General features: G+C 34.7%; 1 long non-coding RNA gene across 1 annotated transcript; it reads right to left on the bottom strand.

The window, feature by feature from the left end:
* Nucleotides 1-731: 731 nt before the first annotated feature.
* Nucleotides 732-10,930, bottom strand: LOC107520885. Its single transcript, XR_001599456.2, has 3 exons — nt 10,550-10,930; nt 1,989-2,082; nt 732-988 (listed from the first exon to the last, which is right to left on the bottom strand). It is a non-coding gene; the product is annotated as an uncharacterized LOC107520885 (long non-coding RNA).
* Nucleotides 10,931-11,543: the final 613 nt, after the last annotated feature.

Here is an 11,543-nt window from a genome sequence, read left to right as displayed (position 1 = left end):
GAAGATTGAAATTATACCAAGCATATTCTCAAACCACAATGCATTGAAATTGGAAATCAACTGCAAAAGAAAAAGCAGAAAACCCCACAAATATGTGGAGGTTAAACAACATGATACTAAAGAACAATCAGGTCAAAGAAGAAATAAAAGGAGAGATCAAGAGATACATAGACACAAATGAGACTGATAATATGACATATCAAAACTTTTGGGATACAGCAAAAGTGTTAATAAGAGGGAAGTTTATATTATTACAGGCCTTTCTCAAGAAACAATAAAAATCCCACATAAATAGCCTAACATTACACCTTAAAGAACGAGAAAAAGCAGAAAAATTGAGCAACAGGTCTAATCAATGTGGTTATCTGGACTGGTTCCTCACTCCTTAACAGATTAGAAATAGCAATAAAGAAGAGCAGGCAGAGACTCAAAGTTAAGTGTACCAATTGAAGCAAAAAAGAAATAAGAACTCCAAAAAGCGTAGCAGTCTGGAACCCCAGTGTAGAGACCTAGAGGGTTGCAGATAAAAGAAAGTCTAAAAAAACTGAGATTTGCAGTGATGCCCTAAGCCAATAAGAAAAGGTTAAATAAGTTATATTTGGCATTCTGTGTTTAAAAACACAGGATTATATGCAAGATAATTTTAACAGATTTCATTTGAAATTTGGAATCTTAAGGTATGCAAACAATTACATAGACATTTTATTTTTACAGAATATCTTCTTCCCTGCCAGTCCAGGATAAGTGAGGTGCTACTGAACTATACCTTGGAGAATATCTGACCTCCAGGAGCCTGCTGAAACTTCTCTTACTTCAGACTTGTTTAAACATTCTGACAGCTCTGATTCCACCACATATACACACAGTCTGGTATAAAGAGAGGTCTAGCCTGGCATCAGGCATATGGAGTTCAAGTTTTCCCACTGTCATTAACATCTGTGTGGCCCTAAGCAAGTCATTTATCTTCTCTGAGTCTTCGTGTCTTCATCTATAAAGGGGAAATAATTATATTAATCATATTATTATGTATTATATTACATATTATACCAATATATTACATGTAATATATTGTATTTCTTATAGTAACATTATTATTGTGTTTCATCAGCATGCTGTGAGGAGCAAATGAGACAGTGTTTGTGAAGTTGCTTTGTAAGGGGCAAAAATTAATTTAAATTAGAGTAGAGTATTTGGCAAAGTAACCATCTTTTCATCACTCTCTTGTTTCAGATGAAAATTTTGACAGTTTTTCTATACCCGTAAAACCGGTGAGATGCATGTGGGTAACATTTTCTATAGATTTATTTTGTTTTGGCTCACCATCATATAATCTCCTATACTGCCCTCCCAGTGACTGGCCTGTACCCCCATTTCTTGCTCCTATTTCAGAATTACTGCTTTTGGAGAATGGGGTTTCTCAGGAAGGACATTGCATAATCAGAAACCGCTGATCTGCCAAGACCTTAACATTTCTTTCCTGGAGCCCTTTCAGGAATGTGTCACAGGAGGTGGGGGAGATGGCCCATGGAACAGAGAGTACTAGGCACCAGCAACCAGGTAATAAATGTCTAAGCATTCCTTTTCAAAATCTAATGAAGACATCAATCTTCATTAAGTCAAAGCATCAGGGGTCCACAGTGGTGAGATTTACTGAGCTGCTTCAAAAAACTGGAGAAACAATGACCAAAATGTAAGCTTATAGAGCGGGAGGTAGTGAATTCTAGAACTCGATGACATCTATTTTCAACAAGTGTTGAATTTGCCAATAACAATTATCCCTAAACATGAGCCTCATTCCCTGCACTGTGTTACAGCCAGCTTGCACCGTTTCAAGAGTTGATTATTCATAGCTCTTCCATTTCCACGCTCAGTGATGTCATGTTGGTAGCTTGTAATGGGCCATGGTAGCAGTATTTACATCATTGAACTCACCAGGTGCCACAAATAAGTTATTTCCCTGCCCCCAGACAGCCAGCATACCAGCTTACTTCTGCTTAAGCTTGTATCCAAATGTCAACAAGATGTGTGAAATCCTGAAACAGCTTTCAGAAGAGCAGTGTTCTTGAATGTGCATGTGAACCACTGGAAAAAAAAAGTTTGTGTGTATATGAATATCAGAAAACCTGTGCTTTCATATTCCAAATTTAACTTCCTCAGATAGCCTTTCTTTCCTTTAGGTTAAATGCAGAGACTGGGTGCTACCAAACTGAGAAAACCCTGAGTCACTGTTGTGTCCTTGGCACTGTCAATTTGATTGTTTTTTTTTCCCCATGAGCGTTTCCCAGGCTTTATCCTCCACCAGTACAGAGGATGCCGACAGAAGGCAATTTTCCTGCAGGGAGTATACTCTCAGAGCTTGAGTTATTCTGTAAAAAAAAAATAGTAGCAGCAAAAATGTAGCTGCTCTCTGCTTTGGAGGAGTTTTGCCAAACGGATTGGATTCAGCTGAAAGTGGCCAGCTTTAGTAGGAGCACATAACTTTTGCCTTCCGTCCCATACCAAACTATAGGATTAACGAAGAATAAGGGAGTATAAAAATGCAAACATACACAAATTTTACTTCCACAGACCTTTCTTTCACTAATCTCTTTGTAGCTACAGGTCATGATTTTCACCACTCTTTAGCGGAAAAAAATCTGCAACAAACAAATTTCAGTCACGTTCCCTGTTTTCTGCCTGGATTAGAAAATGGGAAACTACAAACCAACCAATGTTTGTCCTTTTAAAGAAATCTTATTTAAAAAAGGAGAGAGGAATAAAAAACAGTTATTAAAATATGGCAGGTGGTTTTGAGAGGCCACTGGAAACTTATCTTAATCATTCTAGTGATTTGGGATACATGTGGTTATTGGAATATGGCCACCTGCTTGTTCCTTGCTAATAATGATCTTCATCTGAAGGGAGGATGCTGGCCTGAGCATTATTCAATGCCATTTATTAAGCATTCTAAGATCTCAAGGTCAAGTAGCCTTAGAGCTTTCTATTCCATATTTTCCCTGAATCTACCTCATATACAATCTCTTGTCACTGGACAATGAGAGAATGGTAGACTCATTAGGGTAGGAGGCCACTTAATTGATAGAGCCGGCATGGTCAGGCAGCTTATACAAAATCTTCCTGCTTGTTGTATCACGCACACACACAAACTTGTTGGCTGAGCCAGCTGCTATGTTGCTTCCTTCAGATGGCCAAGACCGTCTCAGGAGATTCTTTTCAAAGTTGTGCACATTACCAAATTTATGTAAGAAAAACTACAAAACTCTGATGAATAAAATCAAAGAAAAACTCAATAAATGGAGAGAATGCCATGTTCATTAATAGGAAGACTTAATAGTATCAAGATATCAGTTCTTCCCAACTTGATCTATAGAGTCAGTGCAACCCCAATTAAAATCCCAGCAAGTTAGTTTATAGATATTGACAAACTGCTTCTTTGTCAAGTTATAGATATTGACGTAGAAAGACAGAAGCTCCAGAATAACCAACACAGTATTAAAGGAAAATAACAAAGTTGGAGAACTGATATTACCCTTTAATACTTTAGGACTTGCTATAAAGCAACAGTAATCAAGGCATGGAAAAGAATAGAGATCCCAGAAATAGACCCCAATAAATATAGTCAACGGATCTTTGACAAAGGAGCAAAAATCTTCTGTACAACAACTGGTACAGGAACAACTGGACACCTACATGCCAAAAAAAAAAAAAAAAAAAAAAGAACCTAGCCTAGACACAGACCTCACATGCTCTTCACAAAAATTAACTTCAGAAAAAAATTTGACATTTAGGATCATACTCCTAAGTGTCAAATGCAAAACTGTAAAAATGCTGTATGATGACATAGGAAATAACCTAGATGACCTTGGGTATGGCACTGACTTTTTAGATACAAAACCAAAGACACTATCTATGAAAGCAGTCGATAATCTGAACTTCATTAAAATTAAATACTTCTGCTTTGTGAAAAACAATGCCAAGAGAAGACAAATCACAGATAGAGAGAAAATATCTGCAAAAGACACATTTGATAGAGGATTGTTATCCAAAATAAAGAAATAACTCTTAAAACTCAACAATAAAAAAAACAAATGTGATTAAAAAAATGGGCCAAAGAACTTCATAGATACCTGACCAAAGAAGATATACATTTGACAAATAAATTTATGAAAAGTTGCTCCGCTTCATATGTTATTAGGTAAATGCAAATTAAAATATCAATGACTACAATTACATACCTATTAGAATGACCAAAATTTGTAACAGTCTAAACAACAAATGTTGGCAAGGATGTGGGGAAACAGAAACTCACATTTATTTCTGGTAAGAATTCAAGATAGTACAGTAATGTTAAAAGATAGTTTGGCAGTTTCTTACAAAACAAATCATACTCTTACCATATAATTCAGCAATCACACTCCTTGGTATTTACCCAAAGGAGCTGAAATTTATGTCCACTTGGAAGTTTATAGTAACTTTATTAATAATTGCCAAAATTAGAAGCAACGAAGATGTTCTTCATGACAAATAAATGTGCTACAACTTGACAATGAAATATTATTCAGTGCTAGAAAGAAATGAACTATCAAGCCATGAAAAGACATGGAGGAACCTTAAATGCGCATTATTAAGTGAAAGAAGCCAGTCTTAAAAGACTGCTCACTATATGATTCCAACTATATAACATTCTGGAAATGGCAAACCGATAGAGACAGTAAAAAGATTAGTGCTTGCCAAAGGGAATGGGAGTGAGGGATAACCAAAGCACAGAGGATTTTTAGGACAGAGAAAACAATGATGGATATATGTCATTACACATTTGTCCCAATCCATAGAACGTATGAGACCAAGAGTGAACCCTAAAGCAAACTCTGGACTTTGAGTGATTATGATGTATCAATGTAGGTTTATCCTTGGCAATAAATGTGCCATGTGGGTGAGTGATGCTGATAATAGGGAAGGCTAAGGGTAGGGGCAGAAGGTAAATGGGAAATCTCTGTATCTTCCTCTCAAATGATGCAAACCTAAAACTGTTCTAAATATATTGTTTATAACAAAATGAAAAAAAATAAGAGAGACATACAAAACTTTTAATGTTTGTGTACAACTCTGATTATTTTGAAGTCTTCTGTTTTAGAGTATTTGAGAGGGGATTATGTCAGTTACTGTGGGGCCCAGTTATCTATCACATAGTAGCACACTAACCCAAACCTTAGTGGTTAAAGTAATTAATCTCTCACAGTCTGGGCTCAGCAGGGTGGTTCTTTTTGGGGTCTCTTATGAGAGTGCAATTGGATAATGGCTGGACTAGACTAGAATCATCTGAAGGCTAGACAAGTAGGACTCCACACTGACCTCTTTCTGTTCATGTCTGACTCTACCCACAACTCTTGTGTCTCTGTCTCTACAGTAGAGTAGTCTGGACTTCCTGGGGGAAAAAATGGGCAAAAGACTGAAACAGACACTTCATTAAATGTATCATTAGTCTTCAGGGAAATGCAAATTAAAACCACAATTAGATACCATTTCACACCAACTAAAATGGCTAAAATTCAAAAGACTGACACCAAACACTAGCAAGAACTGAGGTGATTTGGCAAACTGCTGCCAGCAGGCCAAAGTCAACTCACCACCTGTTTTTGTAAATAAAGTTTTATTGGAACAAAACCACACTCTTATGTTTATGAATTGTCTGTGGCTGCTTTCCAATGGCAATAGCAGATTTCAGTAATTGCAACAGAGACGTATAGCTCACAAAGCCTAAATTATTTACTCTCTGGCTCTTAACAGAAAAAAAACTACATTGATTTACATTGAGATGTAAATCAACTAAAACTCTTATGCATTTATTGAAAAAGTGTAAAACGAAACATCCATTTTGGAAAACAGGTTGACAATATCTCTTAAAGTAAATTTGAGATCTTTGACCTCAAATTTTCAAACCTGGGTATTTACCCCAAAGAAATAAAAACATATGTTCACAAAGGACTTGCACAGGAATATTCACAGTGGCTTTATTTAGAATAGCCAAAAACTGGACAGAGTCCAGGTGTTCATCAATAGGAAAACAGAAAAACAAACTGTGGCATATTTATAAAATGTAATACTACTCAGTAATATAAAGGAATGAACTACTGTTACATGAAACAATGACTGAATCTTAAAAATATTATGCTGAGTGGAAAAAGACTTACAAAAAGAGTGTGTACTATAGGACTCCACTTGTACAAAATTCTAGAAAAGCAAAAACTAATAATATGGTGGGGAAAAAATCACGGCGGTTAACTTTAGTGGAGGTACGGTTAGCAGAGGTTGATTACAAAGGGCATAAAACAACTTTCTGGGCTTGATGGTGCTGTCCATCCCTGAAAGAAGTTTGGGTTACACAGGTTCATGAATTGTAAAAGTCAGCAAATATATAATTCATATTTATTTAGATTTATTTTCTGTTTGCATATTTTACATAAAAAAACTGCAAACAAATACTGAACTCTACTTAATGTTATGCAAGCTAAAATATATAGAGAGAAGTATACTGGTGTCTGCAATTTACTCTGCAATTCAATAAAGAAAAGGTGAATTAATGGATGGAGAGAGGGATAAGTAGGTAGATAGATACATGCTAAAGCAAACATGGGTAAATGTTACTGGAAGACGCTAGGTGGAGGGTATATAGGTGTTCACTGTCAGATTCTCTCGACCATGTTGTAGCTTGAAATTTTTCATACTAAAATGCTGAAAAAAGTTGTTGTTTTTTTTTTAAACAAAAAATGAAGCTGCCAAAAATTTTTTAGAAAAGGGGAAGGAGGTAGGCAAGCAGGGAATGGGTAGTTATGAAGTTGTTCCTTCTAAGTTGTGGTTCTTGGTTTATAGATAGAAGAAAATGCTTTTTATGAAAACCAACTAAACACAGATCCCAGTAGAATCGAATTTTACAGGATATCTATATTAAGCGGTTTTTAAATCTTTCCAGAATAGGTCGGAAGTGCTCAGGTTCCTGAAGTTGTAGATTTCCTTGCCTGAATTTGCCATGGCCTATTCATGGCTGGTAGCTGGTTTGGGATTGAGCTAGGGAATCCCAAATGCTGCAAGTATTTGCTTCAGACTGAGAGATCTATTGAGAGAATGAGATCTATAAATGGACATCTCAAAGGATCTTGTTACTCTAATATAGCCCATAGAATGTTTCCTATATGACCCTAAAAAAGGAGAACAAAGTCTCTGTCTTGCTCACTATTTTATCTACAGCACTTAGTATAGTGTCTAGCATGAAGTAAATCCCTGTTAAATATTTAATGAGCAAATAAGTGAATGAAGTATGATCCCTCCTATTGGAAATCTTGGGATAACCTTCAAAATAAATGATCTACACATTTCAACTGTCCTCTCTACTCAGCAGCAGTGGAAATAACTTCCCAGCAAGGTCTTGATTAAATATACAATTTTATAACTTTGTCTAAATTGCTAATGTGTTTTACCATATTTTCAACTGCTACTACCATTTATTGAGCAAGTACTGTTAAACTAGGCTCTATATTAAGCATCTTATCTTGGTTGCCAATCATTGCAATAATCCTGAAAAGTAAGAATGAGATGAGAAAATGAGTGCTTAGTTAAAATAATTTACCAAAAGATATACTGAATACTAAAATCCAAAGCATTCAAAGTAAAATCCAAAGCATTCAAATATAATCTGCCTGATTCCAAAGCTTATTAACTACAACACCCAGCACAGTAAAATGGAAATGTGTTCTGTGCAATACAACACATAAATAAATGTAGAAAGGCTAGTATCTAGTTAGGTTGCTTTCCGCCATGTGCAAATATGGAGAATTTAGTCTTGGCAAACACCTACTGTGGATTATGGCTGTGTGTATGGAGTAACTGCCTAAACAATTAAAAGGAGGAAGGAAGCACATCCTCCCTGGCCTTTGGCCTCTCCCTTCCTTACCCTCTAGCAAATACAAGCCTGTTCAAAAAAACAGAAAACTCCACCTATCTCTAGTAGAAATAATTGCCCCAGCATTATTATTTTCCACTAGCACAGTTTGTTGGTAGTGGTTTTTGGTTTTTACATATGTCCTCAAGAAAGAACTGCTCCTGGGATTTGTTGTTTTTCTCTGTTTCATGGACACTCCAGAGTCCCGTTTCTCTCCCCACTAAAGGCCTATTTTAACTGGACATGTATAAATGTTCTTGCCCTGATCACGACCATACATAAACAATAGTACAAGAAGAGCACGCATGTAGGGACATAGGGACCACAGACCTGGGGAAGAAGTTCATACTGTGGAGAATCAGAAAACACCTAAAATTTGTCTTTAGTGTGATCCATCACTCCCCATCACTATCCATCTTAATGTTGAAAACATTCCTACTCAGCTGACACCTTGTTTAGAAATAAATGCCTATTAATACATGGGCTTCAGTTAGGACAAGTGATTTCTAGGCCATAGTCAAAATGTCAGGCTGTTACAAGTAGACTCTCATGTCATACAAGTTCAATATTATAAATCACAGTTCTATTCCTAAAAACACGTTATAACATTAGATATGAAACTGATAAAAAATAAAAATAAAATTCCCTTGTACTTACTTCTTAATATAGTATATCATAATCCAGAATGTGTACAGTTAAAATAATAATTACAAGGTTATTACCTATCTTAATACCCAAATCCCAAAAGAGATCCACTTCTGAGACCAATGACCGAATTCAAGAAATTGAATACAGCCAGTGTCTGAGAAGCTCCCACATGACCCTCTGCAATCATATTCTCCGGCATCTTCATCAGAGGTAATCTCTATCCAATTTTTAGGAATAAAAAATTTTTGAATATTTATATCTCCGCACAATATAATTTGGGTTTGCCTATTTTTGAACTTTATATAAATGGACTTCAACTATAAGAATTCTAACCATAGGTATTCTTTTGTCACTTGTACCTGTCACTCAACATTACATCTATAGTTGCTGTTTGAGTAATGATTTAAAACATGAATTTTGAGCTATTTAGTAAATGTTCACCTTTATTAATTTTTTTTTTTTCATATATGGAGCTCATCATCCTTCTGGGTAAATATCCAGAAAACATAAATATTCTTCATTGCTACAAGCTGTTTTGAAAATTTTTGTGGCCCATTTGACTTACAGAAATACCTTTAAAATGAAAGTGTTGAGGGTGAAAACTTCATTCTCTCTTTCTTCTTCTCCTTTTCCTTCTCCCCCCCACCCCCGCCCCACCCCTTCTTCATCTCCTACTCCTTACCTTCCTCTTTAATCACTGGAGAACACCTCTGAGGCTGCCTGCCACAAATCATTTCACCCTCATGAAATGTGAGAACTATCAAGCCATATATGAGGAAACTAAAACACAGAAATGTGAATTACCTTAGTGCAATACAGACAGCCAAAAGATGAGGAAGCAAAAGAAAAATCAAGGAAATCAAGGAAAGATAGAATAAAAATCTCTATTCTCCATTTTCTAATCCATCTAATAGAATTTTCAGAGAGAACCGAGAGAGAAGAGAGGCAATATTCGAAGAGCTCATAGATGAGAATTTTCTGGGAATGAAGAAATAAACAGCATTTAAGTTTGAAGGAGCACACTAAGTCCTGAGCAGTATAAATAATAATAAATCTACACTTAGGCTCATTGTAATAAAAGGATGAACATCAAATTCAAAAAGAAATATCTTACAGCTTCAAAGGAGAGAAATCAATTATCTCTGAAGAAATAGCAATTAGACAGCAAACTTCTCATCAGCAACAATAAGTACTAGAAGATAACAGAATAATATGTTCATAGTTATAAAAAAAAACAGCTAAGAAAGAATTGTGTGACTGGCAAAAAAAATCAAGAATGAAGGTGAAATAAAGACATCTTTAGACTGACAAAGGTCAAGAAAGTTTTTGATGCATAAATTCTCATAGAAAGGAATGTATGCAAGAAAAAATTGAAAGAAGAAATGAATGCACAGGTAATAATGAACCCCCAACATGGCAAATGTTATTAAATCTAAATAAGAATTAATTTTCTGAAAAATATATTTATTTTATGGAATTTCAATACTGTTTAACATAGAAGATAGAGATAAAAACAGCTTAAAATGAATGTATTTTAAATTCCTGTGTTACTTGAGAGGAAGCTAGAAATACCGAATAATGTTTTACTTTGTTCAGAACAGGTAGGTTTTTTATAAAACATTGTTTTTAACTATTCCTTTTATATAAAAAAGTATTTTTATGTTTTCTAATTTTAAAACTAATAGTATCAGTAGGCATTGTATAACAGAGGTCAGATAAGATATATAGTTTTTCAGTGTAAGATTTTACATTTGTAAAATTAATATACTTTTACTATTTTATACTTGTGCAAAAAGATTTAAACTATATTTTGAAAATTCTCTCTTTTCTCCCCCAAAAAAGATTTAGTCATTAATGTCTGAGTATTCTTCATGAAAGAGGCTGTAACATTTTGAGAGGTATAAGTTGAAGTTCTAGAAGTCGCCTGCTATAGTCTGGAATGGGAGTCAGAACACCTCAACTTACCATGTGATCCTTGGTGAAGTCACTTTAACTCTCCGGATGTTAGTTTTCCATGCCTGAAAAATAAGAGTTAAATGATCTCCAACAACCCTTCCAGTAATGCGTTTCTAAGGCAGTAAGATTATTTCCAAAAGTTTACTGTTTACAAAGGATGTCGCAGGAACATCTTTGTGCAGATAGCCTTCTACTTATGTTTAATTCAGATTAATTCCTCAGAGTAAATTCCCAGGAACAGGATTAGTAGATGTAAATATTTTAAAGCTTTCAATAAAACTGACCTAATACATTCTCTAAATTGCTCTCCTAAGGCATTGTACCACTTGCATCAATTGGTAAATTGGCAATAGTTATTGAAGTTTTTAAAAATGTTCTTAACCTCAAGTCTGCCACTCCAACTCTAGAAATAGATCTCCAAAAGAAAGAAAAGAGTGATACAATGATATTTATCAAATTACGATTTATAATAAAGACAACTTGGGGGAAAAAATCACATGTCAAAAAATGGGAACTGGTTGTTATGGTACTATTAACAACAGAATATAATGTGACCATCAAAAGTCATAATTATAAGAGTATTTAATAACGTGAGGCAATGCTCACAGTATATTTTTAGTGAAAAAGCAGACTTACAAAACACCATGCATATTATAATCCCATTATTTCCTTAGATATGTATGTATATACATACATGTATGAAATATACACACACAAAATATATGTGTATGTATTATTAATATTATTTGTCTGCTAATCATATATATGTGCCCTAAATATATATGTATATGTCAGTGTAAGTATATATTTTTAATATACACATATGCATATATATAGGAATTAAAATCACATTACCTTCTACTTGATAACACTACTAACATTTGGTTTTAACTATATACTGTATATATATATTTAGAATATGTAATTCATGTATTACTTTTTACCTAACATGGCTATTATTTGGTTTTACCCGTATCTATACATATATATTCTAAATATATAT

The sequence above is a fragment of the Rousettus aegyptiacus genome, unplaced genomic scaffold (assembly GCF_014176215.1).
Source record: "Rousettus aegyptiacus isolate mRouAeg1 unplaced genomic scaffold, mRouAeg1.p scaffold_m13_p_10, whole genome shotgun sequence".
Lineage (NCBI taxonomy): Eukaryota > Metazoa > Chordata > Mammalia > Chiroptera > Pteropodidae > Rousettus > Rousettus aegyptiacus.
The sequence above is the reverse complement of the archived record's forward strand: the minus strand, read 5'-3'. Positions and strand labels throughout refer to the sequence as shown.